Below are 25581 nucleotides of genomic sequence, written 5' to 3'. Positions count from 1 at the left end.
TGCTGGACTGAGGGCTTCTTACACCTACTTGACCCTGGTTGTGTGTGTGTGTATTTTATAAACATATATATAGTCTTTTGTCCTTTTCATGCATGGCTTCTCCACAAATAATTTCAAAACAATGCAAAGCCACATGTGTACATGTAACTGTATGTCAGTCTGTTTATAATTTCCTTTTTTTAAATTATTAATCTATTCCAAGTTTACTCAATTCTTTCAAATCCAGATTGAGTAATTGTATATCCCTCTCTATATCTGTAACCCACATTTCTTTCTTCACTTATCGGTAAAACATTAAATTTCCTCCCTGTGTGAGAATCTTTCTTCTGAAAGAGGAGCATTAAATTATTGGAAAGGTAGAATAGACACCCTAGTAGAGCACATTTTTGGTGCATATACGGGGGCCAAGGTGGTACCATGGTTGTATTAGTAACCTCTATGTACTAGTTCTAAAGTTATTTTCCTTCAGCTTCAGAATAACCTCTGCTATGTGATGCTGAGGCTGGGACTCTGTGAAAACCACACTCCTACTTTACTACTAAACTCCTTGTCAGACTCTCTTACTGGGACCACTTGAAGAGACTGAGATCCTAGAAGGAGAAGAGGGGTGCTCTCTTTCCTGTGGCTCTCCAGCAATGAGCGATGGTTCTTTACATTGGCAGTAGTATCTCATTCCTGTAGTAGCAGTTGGTTCCAGTTTGAAATATTCCTATATTCTCATAATAAGCCCCTTCATCCACACTCAGAGAAATAAGCTCCAGCCTGTCACAATCCCCTCCCTAGAGCTCTGAGTCCCAGCTCCACAGGGTTTTTCATACAAGCTCCTCATACATCCTTGGGTGGTAGCTACTTCCTGCAGTTACTACCTTAATATTCTCTTTTCATCTTTTCAGCTCTCCAATGCTTGGTTAACAATTCTTTTTATTAAATTCTCTTTCTTAAATAGCAACATTGTCTATGATCTCCTAACTGCACCCTGCCAGATCTATTATTTCTTATTTCAGTCTATTAGCTCCTAGCTACTACTAGTTAAGTGGAAGTAACTGGGAAGGTAAAAGCTGAAAGTTCATTTATTTCTCAACTCCCATGCATGTATAGTTTTTATTAGCAATATTGGATCATAGGACTGATTTCTTCTATTTTTTTTAAGGAAGCTGCATCCTACAGGTACTCTGCTGATTTTTATTTCAAAATATGTCATTGAGTTTTTTTTCAAGATTATTTTTATTACAGTCTACTTGCATGTAATTGTATTTGAAAAAGATAGATTAGAGTCTATAACCTTACTAAAAAAAAAAAAAAAAAAAAAAAAACCTTACTACAGTGAGCTAAATTTAGGTAGGAAAAACATCATATAGACATGCTGAATAAGAACCTTAAGCAAGGCAGTGTTTAAATCATCCATTCATTTGCCAATAAACATTGATTTTGTGACAAATATGATTCTTCAGAGGATAAAAAAACAGGGTTCTTATTTTAAAAGATTTTATATCCTGGGTAAAGGAGAACTTGACACAGATCCTATAATATGAGCTTAAAAATATGGTAAATGCACACTGTGACTTTTTTTTTAAATGCTAAAGCAAGTGGAATACAGGAAAAACATTAAAGGTTTTGAAAACTAGAATATACTATCAATCGAAGCATCAGGGAGGGCACAAATCATCAACAGTTTGATGTCGTAAAGACCAACATCTTAATTGCTGAGAATACAGAGCGTACGTCAGAAATATCCTTGCCCTCCTAAATCCTACCATCTAAAGTAGTTTATACAGAGATTTATTTCTCTAGGATTACCTATTTTTGCATAACAAACAAAATCTGGTGACTTAAAACAACAGCAATCATGAATTTTGCTCATAAATCTGTAATTGGAGACATTCGTCTCTAATCAGTTCCAGAGGCAGCATGTCTACCTGGAATGCATAATCAACTTTTTGATAATTCACTCACATGACTGGCAATTTGATACAAGCAATAGAGTAACCTTACCTAGGGATAGCAGCTGGACCTGGTTTTCCCTTCATGTAGGCTGCTTCATCAAGCTGCATAGCTTTCCTGACAAGATGGTGGCTGAGTTCAAAGAACGAGTATCCAAAGAGACAGAGAGTAGAAACTGCCAGTCGAGTAACATGTAGCCCCAGAAACAAGCACAGTGTCACTTACTCTGTATTCTTTTGGTTAATTAGTTCCAGAGCCTTCACAGATTCACAAGGAAGGGTCACATAAATCATCATTCAATGAAGTCCAAAAATTTGAAGTCATTTTTATGTACCACATATTACTTCTATAGTATTTATACATTGCTTTTGTTCTTTTTTTAATATTATGGCAAAGTATACGTAACAAAACATTTGTCTTTTAACCATCTTTTATGTGTACAATTCAGTGGCATTAATTATGTTCAACGTGTTGTACAACCATCACCACTATCTACTTCCAAATTTTCTCATCACCATTAACAAAAATTTAGTGCTTCTTAAGCAATTACTTCCCTGGCACTGGGTTTTAAGCAATAACTCCCCCTTTCCCCAATTCTCCTGTACCTGGTAGCCATTGAAAAACTTGGTCTTATGCACTTGCCTAATCCAGATATTCATATAGTGGGATAATAAAATATTTGTCCTCTTGTGTCTGACATATTTCACCCAACGTAATATTTTCAAGGTTCATCCATGTCTTAGCTTGTAACATAGCTTCACTTCTTGTTATGGCTGAATTATCATCCATTGTATTTATATACCTCATTTTGTTTATTCATAGAAATCTGTTGCCAGACTTTTGGATTTTTTTCCACCTTTAGGCTGTTGTAAATAGTGCTGTAATGAACTTTGGTATACAAATACATGTTTGTGTTCTTACTTTCAAGTATTTTGGGTATATAGCCAGGAGTGGAATTCCTGGATCATATGGTAATTCTTAAAAAAAAAAAAAAAAAAACCCATTGCAGTTGAGTCAATTTCAACCCATAAAGACCCTAGAGGACAGAGGAGAACTGTCCCATAGGGTTTCCAAGGAGCAGTTAGTGAATTTGAACTTCTGGCCTTTTGGTTAGCAGTAGTATCATTTAACCACAGTGCCACCAGGTCTTGCTTGCTGAAAGTGAAGAGGACTTGAAGCACTTACTGATGAAGATCAAAGACCACAGTCTTCAGTATGGATTACACATCAACATGAAAACAAAAATCCTCACCACCGGGCCAATAAACAACATCATGATAAATGGGGAAAAGACTGAAGTTTTTAAGGATTTCATTTTACTTGGATCCACTATCAACACTCACGGAAGTAGCAGTTAAGAAATCAATAGAAGCCTTGCATTGGGTAAATCCGTTGCAAAAGACCTCTTTAAAGTGTTGAAAAGTAAAGATGTCATCTTGAAGACTAAGGGGTGCCTGACCCAAACCCTGGTGTTTTCAATAGCCTCATATGCATGTGAAAGCTGGGCAATGAATAAGGAAGACCGAAGAATTGAGGTCTTTGAATAACGGTGTTGGCGAAGAATATTGAATACACCGTGGACTACCAAAAGAATGAAAAAATCTCTCTTGGAAGAAGTACGACTAGAATGCTCCTTAGAAGCAAAGTTGACTAGACTAGTCTCACGTACTTTGGACATGTTATCAGGAGGGATTAGTCCCTGGAAGGGCATTATGCTTGGTAAAGTAGAGGGCCAGAGAAGATAGATTGGCACAGTGGCTGAAACAATGGGCTCGAGCATAGCAAATATTGTGAGGATGGTGCAGGATCAGGCAGTGTTCCGTTCTATTGCACATAGGGTCCCTATGACTCAGAAGTGACTGAATGGCACCTGAGAGCAACAACAGGGTAATACTGTTTTACTTTTGAGTGACTGCCATGTTATTTTTCTAAATGACTGTACCACTTTACAATGCAACCAACAATGGTTGAGTGTTCCAATCCTCACCAACATTTGTTATTTTCCACTTTTCTAATAATAGTGTTCCAAGGAGGGGCAAAATGATAGCTCATTGTTCTTTTGATTCGTGTTTCTCTAATGACCAGTTGGGGCCCTGGTAGCACAGTTATTAAGCATTTGGCTGCTAACCAAAAGGTTGGCAGTTTGAATCTACCAGCCTCTCCTTGGAAACCCTATGGGGGCAGTTCTACTCTGACCTATAGGGTCGCTATGAGTCAGAGTCAACTCAAAGGCAATGGGTTTGGTTTGGTTTTCAAAATGACTAATTGCATTGAGCATGCTTTCATGTGCTTTTTAGCCATTGGATATCATCTTTGGTGAAATGTCTATTCAACTCCTCTTCCTATTTTTTTGACTGAGTTGTTTGCCCTTTTTGTTTTAGCATTATAAAAGTCTTTTATATATTCTGGATATTAAACTGTTATGAATAATATGGCTCCCAAATATTTTCTCCCATTCTTTAGGGTATATATTCACTTCCTTGATAATGTGCTTCAATGCACAGAAGTTTTTTAACCTTGACAAAGTACAATTTGTCTATTTTATCTTTTGTCACTGTTCTTTTGGTCCCATGTCTAACTATCCATTGTTGAAAGCTAGATGTTGAAGCATTACTCCTATGTTTTTTCATAAGGGTTTTATAGTCATATATATTTTTATGTTAATAAACACTTAAGTATTCAGTTAATAAATGTCAACATCAAAAGCAAGAACAACTCACAATTCAAAATTTTGTCCAAAGTTTCATAACTCATTTCTTAAAGAGACTTTAGATGTATCCATTGGTAATAAAAAATGGATATGAGCATTTGCTGCTACAGCTTGAGTAGGTAATCCCAGCACATCTACCTACAGATGAGTAATAAGACTTGACAATAAATGAGTGATAAGACTTGACAATAAATGAGTAATTGGAATTTTCTTTTCAATTTCCAATGGCTTAGTATTTTTTTTTAAAGTCACTGTTTATTTGATACATGGCTTATCATCACTTCTGTTTTCTCGTCCATGTCTACCCACTTTCCATAATGTAAGCTCCAGAATGGCAAGAGTTGTCTTGCAATGTAGTTTTTAGTTAATGGGCTTAGTAAGTAGGTGATGTAAAGTTAATAATGATAATGATTTGCAGTAGATTGTCAAGATAATAATTGTTCCTAATCAATTAAAAACCCAGTGCAGTCTAATACTTCCTAATTAATCAAATTAATGACTTTAAGGAAAGGAAGCAACATGTACATTCAAATAGTATATCAAATTGGATATCATTGCCATTGAGTCAATTTGGACATACAGTGACCCTAAAGGACAGAGTATGGTTTCCCATAGGGTTTCCAAGGAGAAGTTGGTGAATTCAAACTGCCAACCTTTTGGTTAGCAGTCAAACACTTAGCTACAACATCAACAGGATTCCAATATGTATATACACATATTCCTTTAACTTTCTTCTCATGTATAGTTTTATTTTCAACATAATTCCAATTCTACTTAAGCCATTAATGTAAAGACATTTTATCAAGTCTAGAATTTGCTTCAGATTATCAAGGGACAGAGAAATGGATTAGGAAATAAATTAAAAAAACACGATTATAGTTGAATTGATAATTGTTATGATTGAGTGATTGGAATTTGGAGATTCATTATACTATTCTTTCTACTTTTGTGTATGTTTGAAATTTGCCATAATAAAAAGTTAAATACAGAAGTTTTATTCATATAAGAAGTTTAAGAAAAGGCCTATGAATAATATTGCTGGATTTGACTTCCTGATATTAAGTTGTTAAATATTACTAATCTTAAAGACATTTTAGAACATCAATTTTCAATCTATGTCAGTTTAATGATGACCTCTGACAATTAGGAAGCAGTTAAAATGTATTGCTTAATCAAAGAGAAGAACTTTCAGACATACTAACATATTTCACACACAATATTGTAGCCATTTAAAATCTATGGATTCTAACTATTCATTTTCTCTTATTCCTTGCAGAACGCCTATGTTTAAACATGAAGTTTTAGTCGCCGTTAGCAGCAAAAAATAGTCTTCACTATGTAAATCAATGCAAGACTGTCAGAGTAAGCCTGCAACCAAGCAGACTAAAACAATATGACCAAAGGTAAAATTATATTTCACATATTAATGAAGCATTACTTTAGGGATAAAAGAGGAACCATTTAAATATTAACACTATTAGTCCAGTATATCAAAACAAACACCTTCTCTTCATAGATATTAAAGAGTGGTAAGGAGATAAACTATGTAAAAATGAGCTCTATTCTGCCTGTAATAGGCAAAGGCGGCCCTCCATAGTACAGGGCTGTTATAGCCCTTCTTCACTGCAGATTCACCAATTGGTATGGCTATGACATTTAGATAGACAATAACAGTAATTTGTTTTCTTTTCTAGAATAAGATAGTACATCCTGTAGCCATGCTCAAGAAAAATCCCTTTATTTTTTTTGTTAGTTTTCATGTTTATGTATTATTCATGAAAATTTACTTACCCCTTGGCTACTTGGTCAATAAAAAATGCTCTCAGTACCTATAGTACTCTGTTAGCTGCTTTTTGGGAAGAAAACCCACTTACTTTATAAAAGAAGTATAAGGCACAGTATAAGAATTTAAACTTAATAGAAAAAAGACAACTTTCAACTCATACATGAAAACTTACTATTCTTTCTATTTTTTTCTGTGTCTGTCACCTTTCTGGAGCTTCAGATTAATCAGCATAAAATGAGAATCGTGGAACTCTGACTACTAATGGATACTGTAATAGTCAGCCTAATGATGATGGCTTTAGCAGATAAACGCCAACAGAATTTTCCTTCTCATTCATGCAGTAGTTTATTTTTGGGTTTTCAGTGGTCACTCTTCTATGTGGCAATTCAGGGAGTCAGAGTGTTTTCATATTTCATCTCCATCATCAACCAGTTTCTTCAAAAGTCACTATTTAAGGAGCTAATGAGCTATCTCTGCAGGGTGGGTCTTACTTCCCCCTCAGAGAAGGAAATTCTTTTCTCCTGAGCATCTGTATGAGTTCCAATCCATTGGGACTTCCTATCCTCTGACCTGCCTGTGGGAAGGAGCAGTTTTCTCCAAATAAATAGTGGATATCTCATTCCTAGGAATTTTCATTAAAATTTGAAAGCAGAATAACAATGAAATTACCATGAAATAACTTCTCCCTGTCCGAAGATACTCTTTATTCACTGATATTTGAAAAATGAAAGACTTCTACCTATTAACCCTTCAGTGTATCTAGCTCCTCACATCATAAAAGAGATTTTTAGAATATGTCAAAATGGCTTGAGATTTCTGTCAGAAAATGCTTTTCTCACCTTAATGCTTCTTCCTCAATCTATTTCTATAAACTTTTTGTGTTTTAGAATTAAGACAATTATGTGACCTATGTCTTGACTTTGACATTTTTATTCAACAATGCTGCCCTTGAAGCACTAAGAGCAGGACTCACATCTTGTCACAAGCTGTTCCTTCTAAAAATCTAATTGACGCAGCGCTCAGGTTTTAATTGTGAAAGTTTACATTCTTTGGGCTGGTCCTACAGCAGCAGATATATGGATGTCATGGATTGAATCATGTCCCCCCAAAAATGTGTGTATCAACTTGGTTAGGCCATGATTCCCACTATTCTGTGGTTGTCCTCCATTTTGTGATCATAATTTTATGTTAAAGCAGATTAGGGTGGAATTATAACACCACCCTTACTCAGGTCACATCCCTGATCTAATATAAAGGGAGTTTCCCTGAGGTGTGGCCTGAACAACCTTTTACCTCTCAAGAGATAAAAAGGAAAGGGAAGCAAGCAGAGAGTTGTGACCTCATACCACCAAGAAAGCAGCACCGGGAGTGGAGCGCATCCTTTGGACACAGGGTCCCTGAGCCTGAGAAGTTCCTGACCAGGGGAAGATTGAGGACAAGGACCTTCCTCCAGTGCCACCAGAAAGAGAGAGCCTTCCCCTGGAGCTAACACCCTGAATTTGGACTTGTAACCTACCAAAAAGTGAGAAAATAGATTTTTTTAAAGCCATCCGCAGGTGGTATTTCTGTTATGGCAGCACTAGGTTACTAAGACAATGGGCTAAGGCTTTGCTGTAGCAACTTAAGAGCTCGGAGACCAATCAAATTAACACTGTTTTTTAGACCCCCATTAGCACCCACCTGTCCCATTAGACTGTCCTGAGACTGTGAGATACTTGTTGAGATAGACTAAGAAAGTGGAGCAGTGTCTCTTATTTTTAACTTGAGTTCACATACATTTTTACTTTAGGAAAATATTTTCTCAGTCTCTTAGAAGTTATTTGAGCTGATTTCAACTCACAGTGACCCTGTAGGACAAAGTAGAACTGTCCCATAGAGATTTTGAGCTCTAATTCCCTTAAAAAAGCATAAACTAATGTGATGATTTTTTTTTAATGTGATGATATTTTGTGGAGGTGGGCTTTTTCACCTAATGGATAGAATGATGCATGTATATAGCCTTAAGTTGGTTTCAGTAATTGACATCCAAGAGCTTTGCTGAGGTGAGTGAATTTGAAGATAGGCAGATGATAGAAGCAGAGGGAAGCTTCTTGCTTCCCTGCAGAGACTTCATATGTAGTGTCTATGAAGGCCCTGGTCCTGATGTCCAACAGTCACTGTTGCGGTATGTTCCTCCTTGTGCCTGCACACCTGTGCTGAAATGAGTACCTCCCAAGAAGTGCCTTCCAAGTCAGTTCTTTGTGAACCAGTGGGTCTGAAAGGGGCCAGAAGCAGAGGCTGGGGCCATGGCAGTCCTGATTGGACCTGCATATGTACCCCAGGATATGAAAGCCTTGCTTCTTTGGTGATTTCTCTTTCAAATCCAATGGCTAACTGGCGTTGGATCCCTGTGTCATTTCATGGCAATGGCACTTCTTTGTTTAGCTGTAAACATGCTCCCTTTTTGGGTTAAAAGATGGATTTTCTAATCCATATCTGCAGTTCCCCTGTATTTCTTTGCCCATTAGAAAGCTGAGTGTTCATTATGCTTAGGTACTCATTCTGTGGACCTGACCTGATTGGCAACCACACACCTTGCAGTAGGAACACAGCCATTTCCAGTGTCTCAGGAGACAGTAAAAAGCCACCGGGGGAAAAAAAAAGCCCCCAAATTCATTATAGAGCCTGGATTCTCCCACTTCTTTACAAGTCATGACTTCTTTAAACATACTCACAGGAAACATTTTTCTTTCGGTTGGAAAGATCCATAGCAGCCAACTCTGATCTGAAAGTTGGTACCCACACTGGACACCCATGGATGCAAGCAAGGGATGAGATTGCAGTTGGGTCTCAGCAGAGGAGGGGAACCCAGTGGCCCCAGAAATCTTTTTCCTAAGAAAGGAGGAGAAAGTGGGATTGACAGGCCCCGACCCACATTGGTGAGGGAGAAGAAATTGTGGTTCTAGAACTTCTTGGGAGACTATTCCTTACAGGTGAAGAAAACTACCCAGCATCTTCAAGCTGTGTTATCCAGGGCTGTCTCTTGCACATGTGACAGAGGTTGCTTTTCCAGGCAATTTTGACAGAAGCTGGTTAGGCTCAAACACTGTTCAGGAGACCACAAACCCTTACTAGAGTCTGGGCTTTGCTAGTCCCAACTTACCCAGCCAAGGAGGGGGGATGATGGAATGGTTCAAAGTCCCTGAGGACCAAGGGGACAATACAAAAACAAGGCAAACACCCATATTTGTTTCTACTGTTCTCATATAAGATCTTGTTCTCTCTAGCCACTGATTTTAACAAGCTTTCTGTGGTATACACATACACAGAGTACAGAAAAATAAAAAAAAACCTCTTTTTAGTTGGTGTAATAACTATATTATAACAAACCTGATGCTTTTTTAAAAAAAACTTGTTACTTTGACTTCTGTATATACTGCAGTGAAAATGTTAATATTTAATGTTTGAATTTATTTTACGTGCTAAATTAATTTTGATTTCTGTAAGGTATTAATGTGATTAGCACTTCTTTTCCTTAATATCTAAATTGTAGTTATTTAAAGAGCAGTGAGCAATATAAAATCGTGTTTTTCCAGTAATGTACATTGTTGTTCAGTTGACTGGAAGAACGAATGAATTCTTTTTTTATTTTTCTTTAAAAAAAAAAAGACCCCCCAAAACTTCTGAAAAACCCTACATTGGGGTAGAAATTCCTTTATTAGAAACCAATAATGTTTTCTAGAAGAACTTTCTCCTTCACAGTTATAATAGCCCTTGGGTTGACAACCTGAGCATGTATTATAAGGCATATATAAATTGCTAACCTGCTGCCTAGGCAAGATTGTTTTAATACTTATCAAAGATTCCACTTGCAGAAAGATAGAGCAGACTTACTTTTCAATATTTCTCCTTCTATGCCCCAAAAGAAAACCCTGGTAATTACATACAAAACAAACATAAGAAGACCCTGAAGGGTGGAGAGAAGATAAACTGACTAGAGACATCAGGTCCAGAGAACAACATGTCATTGAGTTTCCTAGATTTGCTTTTTTTGCCTCACTGGCTACCAGAGCAACTGGCAAAAAGAAAACACCAACAGTCACCACCAAAAAAATATCCACTAAAAATCTCTACTCTGTACAAAGGTTCTGGAAAGGGAAAGCCAAGGAAGACAGAAAACTTTTAGAAAATAACCACTCTATTATAACCAAAAGAAGACCTGGTGGTATAATGGTTAAGCACTCAGCTGCTAAGCATAAAGTCAGCAGTTCAAACCCACTCAGCAGCTCTAGGAGAGAAAAGACCTGGTCTCTTCCCGTAAAGATCGCAGCCTATGAAACCCAAGGGACAGTTCTACTTTGTCATATTGGGTCTCTATGGCTTAGAATCAACTCGATGGCACCTAATGACAATACTGTAGCCAAACCCCACAGAAAAACTATAGCCCTACCACCTTTTATATATGTCAGAAAAGCTTCAGTGGGAACCTAGACTTCCACTCTCCTGTAGTGAGGCACTCCAACCCCACTCCTGGGGAGGAGTCATAGAAGAATTAGCAGGAAGCTAGGACATTTAAGCAGTAAGAAGCACTCCTCCCCCACTGTGGTATCACAGTGGGGACCATGTAAGGAACCTGAACTTCTTCCCCCACCCAGCTATAACAATGTGCCCCTGCAGCTCCTAGTCAAGGTTATGTCAGACGAGACCTCAAAGTGTCAAGAATTTAATTACCACACTGTGGTAACAAGGCCACATACCCCTAAAAAGTTAGTAAAGGCCACTTGTACCCCTCCCAACCCAGGAGGTATCAGTGGAGGCCTACTGGAAATCTAAAACTCTCAACCCTGCCCAGAAGTATTGAGGAGTCACCACTTGGTGTCTGCACCCAGGTAAAGATCTTCGACTTCTATCCCACTTGGAAGTAACTGCCTTTCTGTAACAGAGAAATTTCAGAGTAAATCAGCTAAAATAGAATATTTAAGTGAGATCCAGGTCTCATAATATAATATGTAAAATTTCCAGGTTTCAGTAGAAAGTCTTTGATTATACCATAATCAAGAATATCTCAAATTGAATGAAAAAAGATAATGAATAGATGCCAACACCAAGATGACAGAAAAGTTGAAATTATTTAACAAAAAATTTACAGCAGCCATTATAAAAAAGCTTCAGTGAGAAATTAACACTAGAAACCAATCCAAAAAAAAAAAAAAAGTTTCAGCAAAGAAACATAAGTCTTAATCAAAAAGTAGAAGAAATAAAAGAACAAAATTAAAACTTTAGAATTAAAAATTTCAGTGACCAAAATTGGAGGGAAAACACCCAATGGACAAGCTCAACAGCAAAATGGAAGAGACAGAGGAAAGAGTTTGTAAACTGGAACATAGACCGATATAAATTACCCAGTCTGAACTACAGGGAGAAAATAGGTGGGACAACAACATGAACAAATGAACAGAGCGTTAGGAGCCTGTGGGTCCGTAACAGTAGAGCTAAAAGTCTTGTCACCAGAGTCCTGTAAATAGAGAAGAAGGCATGACCGAAAACAGTACCTAAAGAAATAATGGCTGACATAAACCTTGAACTGAAGCTACCCTCTGAGGTCACCTATCAGCTAAATAATAGATTAGATCATAAAATAAGGAATATTACCAGTGAATAGCATGCATCTTTAAAATAAATCATCTATATGAAACCCAATGAGATGGATTGACATAGTGGCTGCAACAATGAGCTCAAACATAGTGCAGGATGGGGCAGTGTTTTGTTGTGTCGTACATAGGGTCACTATGAGTTGGAACCAACTCCAAGGCACCTAACAACAACAATAACAACATATGAGACCAAATGGTCAACAATTACTCTAAAGAAAAGATGAATGGGTAAGAGAACAGTGAAACCAGATTTTTCAAAATGAAACATGCAATGCAATTAATGAGAATGTCGACACGTTATAAAAAATGTAACCAATATCACTAAACAATTTGAGTAGTGATTGTTCAACTGGAACCTAATTTGGTATATAATCTTTCACTGAAAACACAGTTAGATATTATTAAAAAATAATAATAATTACTGAATACTTCTGAGTATTGGTGAAAGACAAACATAGACATTAAGTTGAATAAAACCCAAATAGGAAGCACCCAAAGAAATCCATACCAAGACACATCATAGTCAAACTTCTGAAAGCTAAAGGCAAAGAAAAAAAATTGAAAACAGAATCAAGAACTTACCTAAAAATACAGCCAGTAGCCATTGAGTCAACCCTAACTCTTGGTGAACCCCTGTGTGTCAGAGTAGAACTGTGCTCCAGGGGATTTTCAATGGCTTATTTTCCAGAAGTAGATTGCCAGGCCTTTCTTCTGAGGCATCTTTGGGTGGACTTCAACCTCCAACCTTACGGGTTGCAGCCAAACATATTAACTGCTTGTACCACCCAAGAAATCCAATTGACCCCAAATTATGGTAGCAATTTGTAGATCAAGTTTCCCAATATAAGCTTCTGTCATGAATTGAATCGTGTCCCCCAAAAACACATGTCAAGTTGGCTAGGCCATGAGTCTCAGTATTTTGTGATTGTCTGCCATTTTGTCATTTGATATGATTTTCCTATGTGTTGTGAATCCTACCTCTAGGATGTTAATGGAGTAGGATTAGAGGCAGTTATGTTAATGAGAGGGGACTCAATCTGTAAGATTAGGTTATATCTTAAACCAATCTCTTTTGAGATATAAAAGAGAAAAGCAAGCAGAGAGACAGGGGAGCCTCAAACTACCAAGAAACAAGAGCCAGTAGAATAGCGTGTCTTTTGGACCCGGTAACCCTGCACTGAGAAGCTCCCTGACCAGGGAAGATTGATGACAAAAACCGTCTCCTAGAGCCAACATAGAGACAAAGCCTTCCTTGGAGCTGGCACCCTCAATTCGGACTTCTAGCCTACTAGACTGTGAGAGAATAAATTTCTTATTTTTAAAGCCATCCATATGTGGTATTTCTGTTGTACCGTCACTAGATAACTAAAACAACTTCCATAGTCGCCAAAACACCCCCCCAAAAAAAAAACCCATTGCCTTTGGTCCATTCCGAGTCATAGCGACCTTGTAAGACAGAGTAGAACTGTCCCACGGTGTTTCCAAGGAAAGGCTGGTGAATTTGAACCACCCACTTTTGAGTCAGCAGCCAAGCTCTTAACCATTGTGCCACCAGGGATCCATATTCCATAATCATAGTAAAGTGCAAAGATTTTAAACTTTTGCTCTCCTTGGAAATCCTAGTGGTGTAGTGGGTAAGAGCTTGACTACTAACCAAAAGGTTGGCAGTTCAAATCCACCAAGTGCCCCTTGGGAACACCACGCAGCAGTTTTACTCTGTCCTATAAGGTGCTATGAGTCAGAATCAACTCAATGGCAGTGGGTTTGTTTTTTGGGGGAGGTTATTGACCACAATGATTCTCAAGCTGGTGATAAAGGGAGGGAAATGTATAGATGGTGAAAGCATATTTCACTTGCTTTCTTCAGGAAAGTTGAAAATCTGTTGCAACAGGTCAAAACAAATTCCAAGGGAATAAAAGTATTTGAAATATTTTTGAGAGGAAATTTAAATACAAAAAATATTTACTTTTCAATAGCATGTTGTATAATTATTATACAGGGGCACATACACTATACATTATATAGCGTAGGGTCCTTGGGCAATACAAAGATTACTTAGGCATGAATATCATCTTTTTAAAAAATTTCTCATTCAAAAATGTATACACATATTGTGTTGTGACATTGGTTATGATCTCCACAATGTGACAACATGCTTCCCTTTCCATCCCAGGGTATCTGTGTTCGTTTGTTCAGTTCTTGTCCTTTCTGACTTCTCATCCTACTTTTGGATTCTAATAGAGAATTTAACCCATTAATAATGGTAATTCAACAGTTCACTTAAGATCAAAAAGGTGTAAAGTGCTATAAAAATTCAATTCAGAGAAGTGAATACTACTGTTCACTTTGTTTCTCACTGATGATGGGTAGGGCAGAGAAAGTACTAAGAAAATTCAAGGATCAGGGAAATCTCAGTGTTAGAGCAAGCATTTTATCTGAGCTTTGAAAATCAGATAGGATTTATATTCGCAAAGATGGATAAAAAGATTTTTAGTTGGGTAATTCAGTATCAGGAAAGATACACTAGAAGCTTAGGGTCAGTTGAGGAGGGACATAAATGCTAGCCTGAATCTTTTGGATTTTATGTGGTTCAAAATTCAGCATGTTTGAGTGCACACCAAAAGTTCAGAAGGAGCTAAGCTGAAAAATCTGTCAAGGAGAGAGGCAGATGATGAGTAGTAATGCTAGAAGATTAGAAACGGGCTCTTTTTTGTTAGATTATGATTTAATTTTTCTCACTTTTTCAGAGCCTACGTTTACCTTTTTGCATTGACATGTGGCATCTTTTATACCCATGTTCTCCCATTTCTATTTTCCTCTACCCCTTCTACCCATGAAAATATTAAACAATGTTCACTAATGAATGATAAATTATTTAAGTGTTAACCCGTTGCCGTTGAGTGGATTCCTATTCATAGTGAACCTATAGGACAGAGTAAAATTGCCCCATAGAGTATCCAAGAAGTGCCTGGTGGATTCGAACTGCCAACCTTTTGGTTAACAGCAGTAGCTCTTAACCACCATGCCACCAGTGTTTTCATTTAAGTGTAGGAAAGTAATATTTTTTCAACTCAATAAACTAATACGTAAATGTTCTCTATTACAAATCCTTCACACATTCTTACGCTAATGATGTCTCTTTATTTGGCATAGTAATAAGTACAAAAGATTTTATTTCTCCAAACAACAAAAATACAAGGATACTTCTCATCTTAATTGCTCCTACTTAAGCACCAATTTTATGAACTTATGGAGGACACCTTCCCCCATCCCTTTTATTAATAAATACAGGAGAAAAAAAGGTGGAGACTGGGAGTTGGGAGAACGGCTACATTGTTTCCTGAAGCAGCTGGACAGGCGGGCACATTGTTGGGTTGACTCCACTCTCTCTCATCACAGTGTGACAGACGTACACAGGATAGGGAGCTGGAAAACAGCAAAATATGGGAAATGAGGCAGCTGGCTCCACAACCCCACAGGTTTAGAAGAAAGTGGAAGAAAATCTAGTAATATTGATTACTGGTGGAATTTAGGGTGCCACACAAAATGAATCACTAATCTATAACCTTCTCAAGGAGAACAGATAGCTTATACATTTTTAATGCATAGACTAGTTTAACGTGAAGTTTAAAGTAATCATGATCGTACTTTCTTTTCTCCAAGTAGGGGGGAACAAAAGGACAGAGATGCGTCCTCAAATAAAAAATCAAAAATGCCATACCACTAAAAAGATTTTGGGTTTCCAGAAAAAAACTAAGCATTATTTTTCATTGGATTGGTCTAATTGTATAAAATTATTATCATAGATCACTATCTTTATTTCGAAGAAAGTCTTCAAAATGGCCATTTATAAAGGGTACGAAAATAATCCAAAAAGCAAGTATGAATCAGCGTGTCTAAAAGTTAAGCAAGATTTTACACTACAAGGTCAAGTCAGAGAGGACAGTTGTATTTCCAGGCAAACCTTTCTCAGCTGCCATTGGAGCACAATAAAGAGATTTTAATTTGAGTTTGTTTTAAAGTCTTATTTAAAAAACATTTCTTCTGGTGATGAATATATTAAGGTACAGATAGTTTGTTCTGAGTATTCAAAATGAGACACTATAATGACAGATTTAGTAGTTTGGAAAGTGATGATCATTCTCCTTTGAAATAATGGGAATTAACTCATGAAATCACAGTGGTCCAAGAAATAATAATTGTTTTCTTTAAATTTCATAAAAAATATTGAGAGAAATAATTAGCTGGAGAAGGGACAGAGGAGAGAGTTTATCTACTGCCTGCTTCTCTCATCCCCTTTCTTATCAAATGGGAGCAGGCTAAGCATTTCCTGAGTCCTTACTCTTGCATCTTGGATTGTCTGATATTAACATTGAACTTGATCACACATGTCTGTAAATCTTAGATTAGATAAGCACTAGCTAACGCAGCTTCTTCTGCCTCCTAATGCTTATTCTGAGTTTATATCAGTAAGTTCAAATATAATCTTTTATAGAGTCACTAATACTGTATCAGAAAGGTCTGAAAATGTTTATTCCTCCATTTCTGACTGCTCAGCCACTGACATTCTATAAAAAGTGACACATAAATGTCTAATCAGAGCATAAAAGTGGAGACATGTTATCTGAGCAGTCACAGTGATCACAATAAGTAAAACATACTGCAAAAATAGATAAAGTATTTAGTTTAATGGGATCTCACATCCTAATTCCCCAGTGACCTTCCCAGTTGAAAAAGATTACCTTGGGGAGTAAATACTCTATAATAACACATTCTGACATTCAGTTGTTACTAAAAAATAGCAGAAATTTTATTTGAGACTCCATTAAATAATGGGATTTACTAAAACCTGGAAGTTTTATTAGTAAGTTAACAGTATAAAATTTAGGTCCCTGTAAATTTAAATATAATTACATTTTCTTAATGAATGTACTTCCTATTTTAAAGATGAACAAGTGTAATACTGCAATAGCTTCAAAAATTTTTTCAGATTGTAGTGAAATGAGTTACTTATGTGACTTTTTGCCTTGAATCTTTGGAAAAACAACTTGGGAGGTTTATTTCCCCTAAACCTGAGGCTCCCAAGCATTTGTCATACTGTGGGGGCTTGTGTGTTGCTGTGATGGTGGAAACTATGCCACCGGTATTCAAATACCAGGAGGGCCACCCGTGGTGGATAGACTTCAGCTGAGCTTCCAGAATAAGACAGACTAGGAAGAAGGACCCGATGTTCTACTTCTGAAAAGAATTAGCCAATGAAAACCTTATGAATGACAGAAGAACATTGTCTGATATATTGCCAGGAGATCAGCCACTCAGGTCGGAAGGCACTCAAAATATGACTGGTGAAGAGCTGCCTCCCCAAAGTAGAGTTGACCTTAATGATGTGGATGGAGTCAAGCTTTTAGGACTTTCATTTGCTAATGTGGCACAACTCAAAATGAGAAGAAACAGCTGGGAACATCCATTAATAATTGAAACCTGGAATGTAAAAAGTATGAATCTAGGAAAATTGGAAATCATCAAAAATGAAAAGGAATGCATAAACATCAGTATCCTGGGCATTAGTGAGCTAAAGTGAACTGGTATTGGTCATTTGGAATTGAATAATCATATTGTTTACAATGCCGGGAATGATAACTTGAAGAGGAATGGCATTGCATCCATCTTCAGTAAGAACATTTCAAGATCTATTCTGAAGTATAACACTGTCAGTGATAGGATAATGTCCATACACCTACAAGGAAGACCAATTAATGCGACTATTATTCAAATTTATGCACCAACCACTAAGGCCAAAGTTGAAGAAATTGAAGACTTTTAGCAACTACTGCAGCCTGTGATTGATAAAACATGCAATCAGGATGCACTGATAATTACTGATGATTGGAACACAAAAGTCAGAAACAAAGAAGAAGAATCGAAAGTTGGAAGATAAGGCCTTGCTGATAGAAACAATACCAGAGACCACATGATTTAATTTTGCAAGAGTAGTTGACTTCTTCATTGCAATTACCTTTTTCACCAACATAAATGCTGACTATACACATGGGCCTTACCAGATGGAATACACAGGAATCAGATCAACTATATCTGTGTTAAAAAGATGATGGAAAAGCTCAATATAATCAGTCAGAACATTGCCAGGGCCTGACTGTGGATTATAACATCAATTACTCATATATAAGTTCAAGTTGAAACTGAAGAAAACTAAAGCAAGCCCACAAGAGCCAAAGTACTGTGAGTATATTCCACCTGAATTTAGAGAGCATCTCGAGAATGGATTTGACACATTGAACACTAATGATGAGTTGTGGAATGATATCAAGGACATCATACATTAAGAAAGGAAGAGGTCACTAAAAAGACAGAAGAGAAAGAAAAGATCTAAATGGATCTCAGAAGAGGCTCTGAAACTTGCTCTTGAAAATTGAGTAGTTAATGCTAAAGGAAAAAATGATGAAGTAAAAGAGCTGAACAGACGATTTCAAAGGGTGAATGGAGAAGACAAAGTAAAGTATTATGATGATATGTGCAAAGACCTAGAAATAGAAAACCAAAAGAGAACACACTCAGCATTTCTCAAGTTGAAAGAACTGAAGAAAAAATTCAAGCCTCAAGTTAGAATACTGCAGGATATTACGGGGAAAATATAATAGGAGACAGGAAGCATCAAAAGAAGATGGAAGGAATACACAAAGTCACCATACCAAAAAGAATTGGCCCACCTATTCTGTCAGGAGATAAAATATGATCAAGAACCTATGGTACTGAAGGAAGAAGTCCAAGCTGCACTGAAGGCATTGGTGAAAAGGCTCCAGGAATCGATGGAATACCAATTGAGATGTTTCAACAAATGGATGTGGCACTGGAAGTGCTCACTCGTCTATGGCAAGAAATTTGGAAGACAGCTACCTGGCCAATAGACTGGAAAAGATTTATATTTATGCCTATTCCCAAGAAAGGTGATCCAACAGAATGCAGAAATTATCAAGCAATATCATTATTTTCTCATGCAAGCAAAATTTTGCTGAAGATCATTCAAAAGTGGCTGCAGCAGTATACTGACAGGGAACTGACAGAAATTCAAGCCAGATTTACGAGAGGACATGGACCCAGAGATATCATTGCCAATGTTAGATGGATCCTTACTGAAAGCAGAGAACACCAGAAAGATGTTTTTATTTGTGTTTTATTGACTACGCTAAGGCATTCAACTGTGGATCATAACAAATTATGGATAACATTGAGGAGAATGCGAATTTCTGAACACTTAATTGTGCTCTTGAGAAATCTGTACATCAATCAAGAGGCAGTCATTTGAAAACAACAAGGGGATGATGCATGATTTAATGTCAGGAAAGGCGTGCGTCAGGGTTGTATTCTTTCACCGTACCTATTCAATCTGTATGCTGAGCAAATAATTCGAGAAGCTGGACTATATGAAGAAGAACGGGGCATCAGGATTAGAGGAAGACTCATTAATAACCTGCGTTATGCATATGAGGTGATTGAAAATACCATTGCATGGGTCAGGCACAACTTACTCCTCAAAATGACGTCTTGGTTGTCAACACTTTAAAGAGGTTTTTGCAGCAGATTTGCCCAACGCAACATGTAGTTTTATTTCTTGACTGTTGTTTCCATGGGCATTGATTGTGGATCTAACTAAAATTAAAACCTTCACAACTTCAATATCTTCTCCATTTATCGTGACTTTGCTTTTTGGTCCAGTTGTAAGGAATTTTTTTTTTTTTTTTTTTATGTCAAGGTGCAATCCATATGAAGGCTGTAGTCTTTGATCTTTATCAGTAAACACTTCAAGTCCTCTTCAGTTATATCACAGATTGTCAATGAGCCTCCCTCCAATCCTGATGATCCATTCTTCTTCATATAGTTCAGATTTTCAGATTATTTGCTCAATACACAGTTTAAATAAAATGGTGAAAGGATACAATCCTGACCTACACCTTTCCTAATTTTAAACCACATGGTATCCCCTCCTTCTGCTTGAACAACTGTTTCTTGATCTATGTACAGGTTCCACATGAACACAATTAACTGTTCTAGAAATTTCATTCTTCGAAACACTTTCCATAATTTGCTATGATCCACACAGTCAAATGTCTTTGCATAGTTAACAAAACACAGGTAAACATCTTTCTAGTATTCTTTGCTTCCAGCCAAGTTCCATCTGACATCAGTAATAATATCCTTTGTTCCATGACCTCTTCTGAATCAGCAATTTCCTGCGGAGGCACTGCTACAACCATCTTTAAAATATCTTCGGTAAAATTTTACTTGTGTGTGATATTAAGATATTGCTCAACAATTTCCACATTCTGTGGGATCACCTTTCTTTGAAAAGGGCACAAATATGGATCTCTTCTGGTCAATTGGCCAAGCAACTGTCTTCCAAAATTCTTGTTATAGACACTCTAGCAGATTTGTTTTAATTTTCTTCAGCTTCATCTTGAACTTGCATATGAGCAATTGATGGTCTGTTTGACAGTCAGCCCCTGGTCTTGTACTTACTGATGATATTAAGCTTCTCCATTGTCTTTTTCCGCAGATGTAGTCGATTTGATTACTGTGCTTTTCATCTAGTAATGTTCACATGTGTAGTCACTGTTTATGTTGTTGAAAAAAGGTATTTGCAATGAAGACCTCATTGGTCTTGCAAAATTCTGTCACGTGATCTCTGGTGTCATTTCTATCACCAAGGCCATATTTTCCAACTCCTGATCCTTCTTCTTTGTTTCCAACTTTCACATTCTAATCACCGGCAATTTTCAATGCATCTTGTTTTCATATTTGATCAATTTCAGACTGCAGAAGTTGGTAAAAATCTTCAATTTCCTCCTATTTGATATTAGAGGTTGTAAGGTAAATTTGAATGATAGTCATATTAATTGGTCTTCCTTACAGGCGTAATCAACTCGAGGGCACTGGGTTACAGGCATACGGATATTATCCCATCACTGACAGTGTTGTACTTCAGAATAGATCTTAAAATATTCTTTTTGATAATGAATGCAACTCTGTTTCTCTTCAATTTGTCCTTCCTGGCATTGGAGACCATATGATTGTTTAATTAAAAATGGCCAATACCAGTCCATTTCAGCTCATTAATGCCTAGGATGCCCATCTTTATGCTTTCCATTTCATTTTTGACAATTTCCAATTTTCCTAGTTTCACACTTTGCACATTCTATGTTTCAATTATTAATGAGTGTTTTCTGCTCTTTCTTCTCATCCACATCATTAAAGTCAACTCTACGTTGGGGAGAAAGCCCTTCCCTAGTTGTATTTTGAGTGCCTTCCAACCCGAGGGGCTCCTCTTCCAGCAGTATATCAGACTATGTTCTGCTGCTATTCATAAGGCTCTCACTGGCCATTTTTTTTCAGAAGTAGATTGCCAGTTCCTTCTTCCTACTCTGTCTTAGTTGAAAGCTCCACTGAAAGCTCTTCACCATGGTATTTGAAATACTGGTGGCATATCTTCCAGCATCAGAGCAAAATGCAAGCCACTACAGAGCAACAAACTAACAGATGAGTGGTGGAAGTTGGTGATAAAGGGAGGGAAATGTATAGATGGGGAAAGCACATTTCATTTGCTCTCTTCAGGAAAGTTGGGAATCTGTTATGATAGATCAAAATAAATTCCAAGAGAATAAAAGTATTTTGAATATTTTTGAGAGAAAATGTAAATAAAAAGTATAATTTATTTTTTAATAGCATTTTATGTAATTATTATACTCTAAATGGGCACACACTATATACATTGTACAGTGTAAGGTCCTGAACATCGTCTTTAAAATCTTAGATTATAATAGAGGAATTAATCATTAACAATGGTAAATCAACAGTTCACTTAAGTTCCAAAAGGTATAAGAGTGCTATAGAAATAGCTTCCAGCATCACAGCAACATGCAAGCCACTGCAGTATGACAAGCTGACAGATGAGTGGTGGACAAATCTTTTAGAACATTCATGTATGGAACATGTATAGCTTTTACCCAGAGACTTTTAAAATCATTCAGTGGATTTATAGCAAGAAAACTTGTTCTGACATTGGGAGGTTATAAACTCATAGAGGGTTATAAGGAATGAAAATGGCTCAACCTGTAATCAGGTGTAGGACCTCTTGATAGTTGGATGTTGCTTATATGCACTCCTGCATGGTATATAACTAACATGGATGAGCTGTTTTCCACGGCTTTCTGAATGGCTCTCTCCTGTAAGTATAAATATTGAATTGGATTTCTGCATACTGCTCAGGACTGTGATAGTACATATGCATTTGATATGTTATGATACCCTTTTTTCCATGCTTTTCTAATAATCATTCTATTTTTAAAATAAAAGCTCTCAGATAACATTCAAAAACATTAGTGATTTGGTTTTTCAGTGGAAATGTATCATTAAACCGATTTTAGAGTGGATAGCAGGCTTAAAATCACTCCAATTTTATAATCTTTCCACAGTCATTGTCAGAAATACTAGGAAATGGAAACACTTCAACATCTATTGAATGAGACATCACTGTGTTATAGTATAGTTTTATCTTTTAAAAGTTCTCATCCATTGTAAAGAATATGCGTAGGTTGTCAATAGGAATAGAGGAGAACAAGATGTGGCTATCATTACAAGTGTTTTGCTTTTAGCCTTTTTGTTTTAATTACAACGACCAGGCATATTAGACTAGGCCAGCACAATCTGTATTACTAAGAGAATTTTCTACACTCAGAAATTATAGAAGTATTTTTGGCAGCTGCCAAAGGAAAGGGGCAAAAGAACACCATGCATTCATGGTAATTCATAAGTTACAGCTCACACAGAGGAATAAGTCTTGTTAATACAGGATTCTATATGATGTGCTTTTAACTGGACTGTTTACTCTGGATCTTGGAATCGAGTATAGTTGCAACGTACAATTCTCTGGACAAAATTCAAAATAATGCCTGAATGTTCTAAAGAATTTTGATGTCGAAAAGCCTTACCAAGAATGGCTTAACCCACTCTTAAACTGAGAACAGAATACATTTTGTACAAATTTATTTACAACTAACTGTAAAGAACATTTATCAGCTTCTGTTATAAACATCTATTTCCTCCTCACTAAAGAGCCAGTCACAACTGTATCATGATAATCAAGAAAGTAGTAGACTACGTTTTGGTATAAATTCACCTTTGAGAAACTAACTATATTCTTATCTATCCAGGTGTTTGCTTCAAGAATCAAATGGATATTCATATTTTTATGTGCTTTGTTTTTACACTAATTTTTTTTTTAATAAATAGTCTATAAGTATTAAGTCTTCTTCAAATAAGTTCTATGGACAACTTCTTCTCTCCAGAACAGTTTGCAAAATGCTCACTACATGTTTTACAAAATAACAAGAAGGACTATATGATGCCGGTCTCTGTTTCCAACCTACCTTTTAAAAAATACCCTCCTTACAGATTGTGAGATCAAACACCTAAGTTCATTCTTGGTAAGAGTCACTTTTTCCGGAAATCAAAGCAGAGACTGCATCCTTCGTTGTGTGATTATTCGATATGCTTTGGATAGCACGTTTAAACTTCTCCTGGTGACTGTAAGTCTAGATTTTGACTTTTTTTTTTATATATATAAATTATTGTGCCTAATGAGAGAATACAAATTTGAGCTTAATTAGAATGGCTATACAAATGTCTCTGGTTATGCCTTTCTTAACAACAAGGTATATATCTCATTAGGTATGATTTCTTAGATTTGGTCTTGTAGCTACTGACATAATCTTGATGTAAGTTTTCCCATATCTGAGAGGTTCTTGGATAAAACACGCAGTTTAGGAAATAAAAATCCCAGTGGACCAGACTCACAGGTAGATTATAATCTAATAGAGAGTTTCTCATCTAGTTAGATGGTACTCACATGGTGGTCTATGCATCGTATTATCTGGAAGTTAAAATTACAAACTAATGTGTTGCCTCCTAAACTACTGGATGAGAATTTTTGAAAGTGGAGCCCAGGAATCTTCATTTTAAAAACATCCCCTGGTGACTTCTGTGCATTTTAATGTTTGAGAAGTATTTGGCTTAGTGGATTTGTAGAGGGTTTTATGTGTAATATTAAATAAATGCCCCGTAATATTCTATAATAAAAAATTTGATATCTCATTGTTGACTATGAATATCATAATATAGTGTCATACATTGACATAAGACATATATGTCATATGTATTATGTATTGTGTATGGGCTATATATAGTATAAAGAAAATGCTGAAAAAAAGATAATGTTATATTAATGAGGAGCTAGCTTTCTGAGGTTGTAAGACAGCAAAATGTCAGTGGCTTAAATCTGTTCGTGTAAGCCATGTGACTCTAAGCATTATAACTGTTTTTCTGATGGCTTATAGCATTTCAATTGAAATATCAAAGGCAAATTCAAATAAATCTTGAGCAAGTAAATAGAGTCAATGGTTTGCCACATTCGTTTGCTATTGGTTAATCTGAAAGTAGGAAAAAAGGTTTATCATTATGACAACTTTAATGTATATTAACTAACAAAAAAACAAAAACCAAGCCAGTTGCTGTTGAGTCAATTCCGACTCATAGCAACCCTACAAGACAGAGTAGAGCTGCTCCATAGGGTTTTCAAGGAGTGGCTGGTCGATTCAAACTGCCAACCTTTTGGTTAGCAGCTGAGCTCTTAACCACTGCACCACCAGGGCTCCAACTGACAAAAGACATGTCATGTCATACTACATATTTATTATGACTAAAAAATTAAATCATGACAGGATTTGTTGTTGTTAGCTGCTGTGTAGTTGGTTGACCCCCAAATTATGGTGACCTCAAGCACAATGGAGCAAAATATTGTCTAGATTTTCACCATCCTCATGACTGGTTGAGTCTCAGACTGTTCTAACCTGTAGGGTTTTCATTGATTTTCTGAAGTAGATAACCAGGACGTTCTTCCTAATCCATCTTAGTCTGAAAGCTCCACTGAAACGTGTTCAGCATCATAGTAACACTCAAGCTTCCACTGACAGATGGGTGGTAGCTATGAATGAGGTACATTGGCTGGGAGCTGAACCTGGGTCTCCCACATGTAAGGCAAAAATTCTACCACTGAACTAGTCTTAGTCATCTAGTGCCGCTATAACAGAAATACCACAAGTGGATGGCTTTAACAAAGAATTTATTCCTCACAGTCCAGTGGCCTAGAAGTTCGATTTCAGGGCCCCGGCTCCAAGGCAAGGGCTTCTCTCTCTGTCAGCTCTGGATGAAGATCCTTGTGATACATCAGTCTTCCCTTGGTCTGGGAGCATCTCAGCTCAGGAACTTCAGGTACAAAGGTGCGCTCTGCTCCCGGCACTGTTTTCTTGATAGTGTGAGGTCCCTATGTCTCTCTGCTCACTTTTCTCTTTCATATCTCAAAAGAGATTGGCTTAAAACACTACCTAATCTTGCAGATCTCATCAATATAATCTATTTTATTACATCATAGTGGTAGGATT

The sequence above is a fragment of the Loxodonta africana genome, chromosome 17, assembly GCF_030014295.1.
Source record: "Loxodonta africana isolate mLoxAfr1 chromosome 17, mLoxAfr1.hap2, whole genome shotgun sequence".
Taxonomy (NCBI): Eukaryota; Metazoa; Chordata; class Mammalia; order Proboscidea; family Elephantidae; genus Loxodonta; species Loxodonta africana.
The sequence above is the reverse complement of the archived record's forward strand: the minus strand, read 5'-3'. Positions refer to the sequence as shown.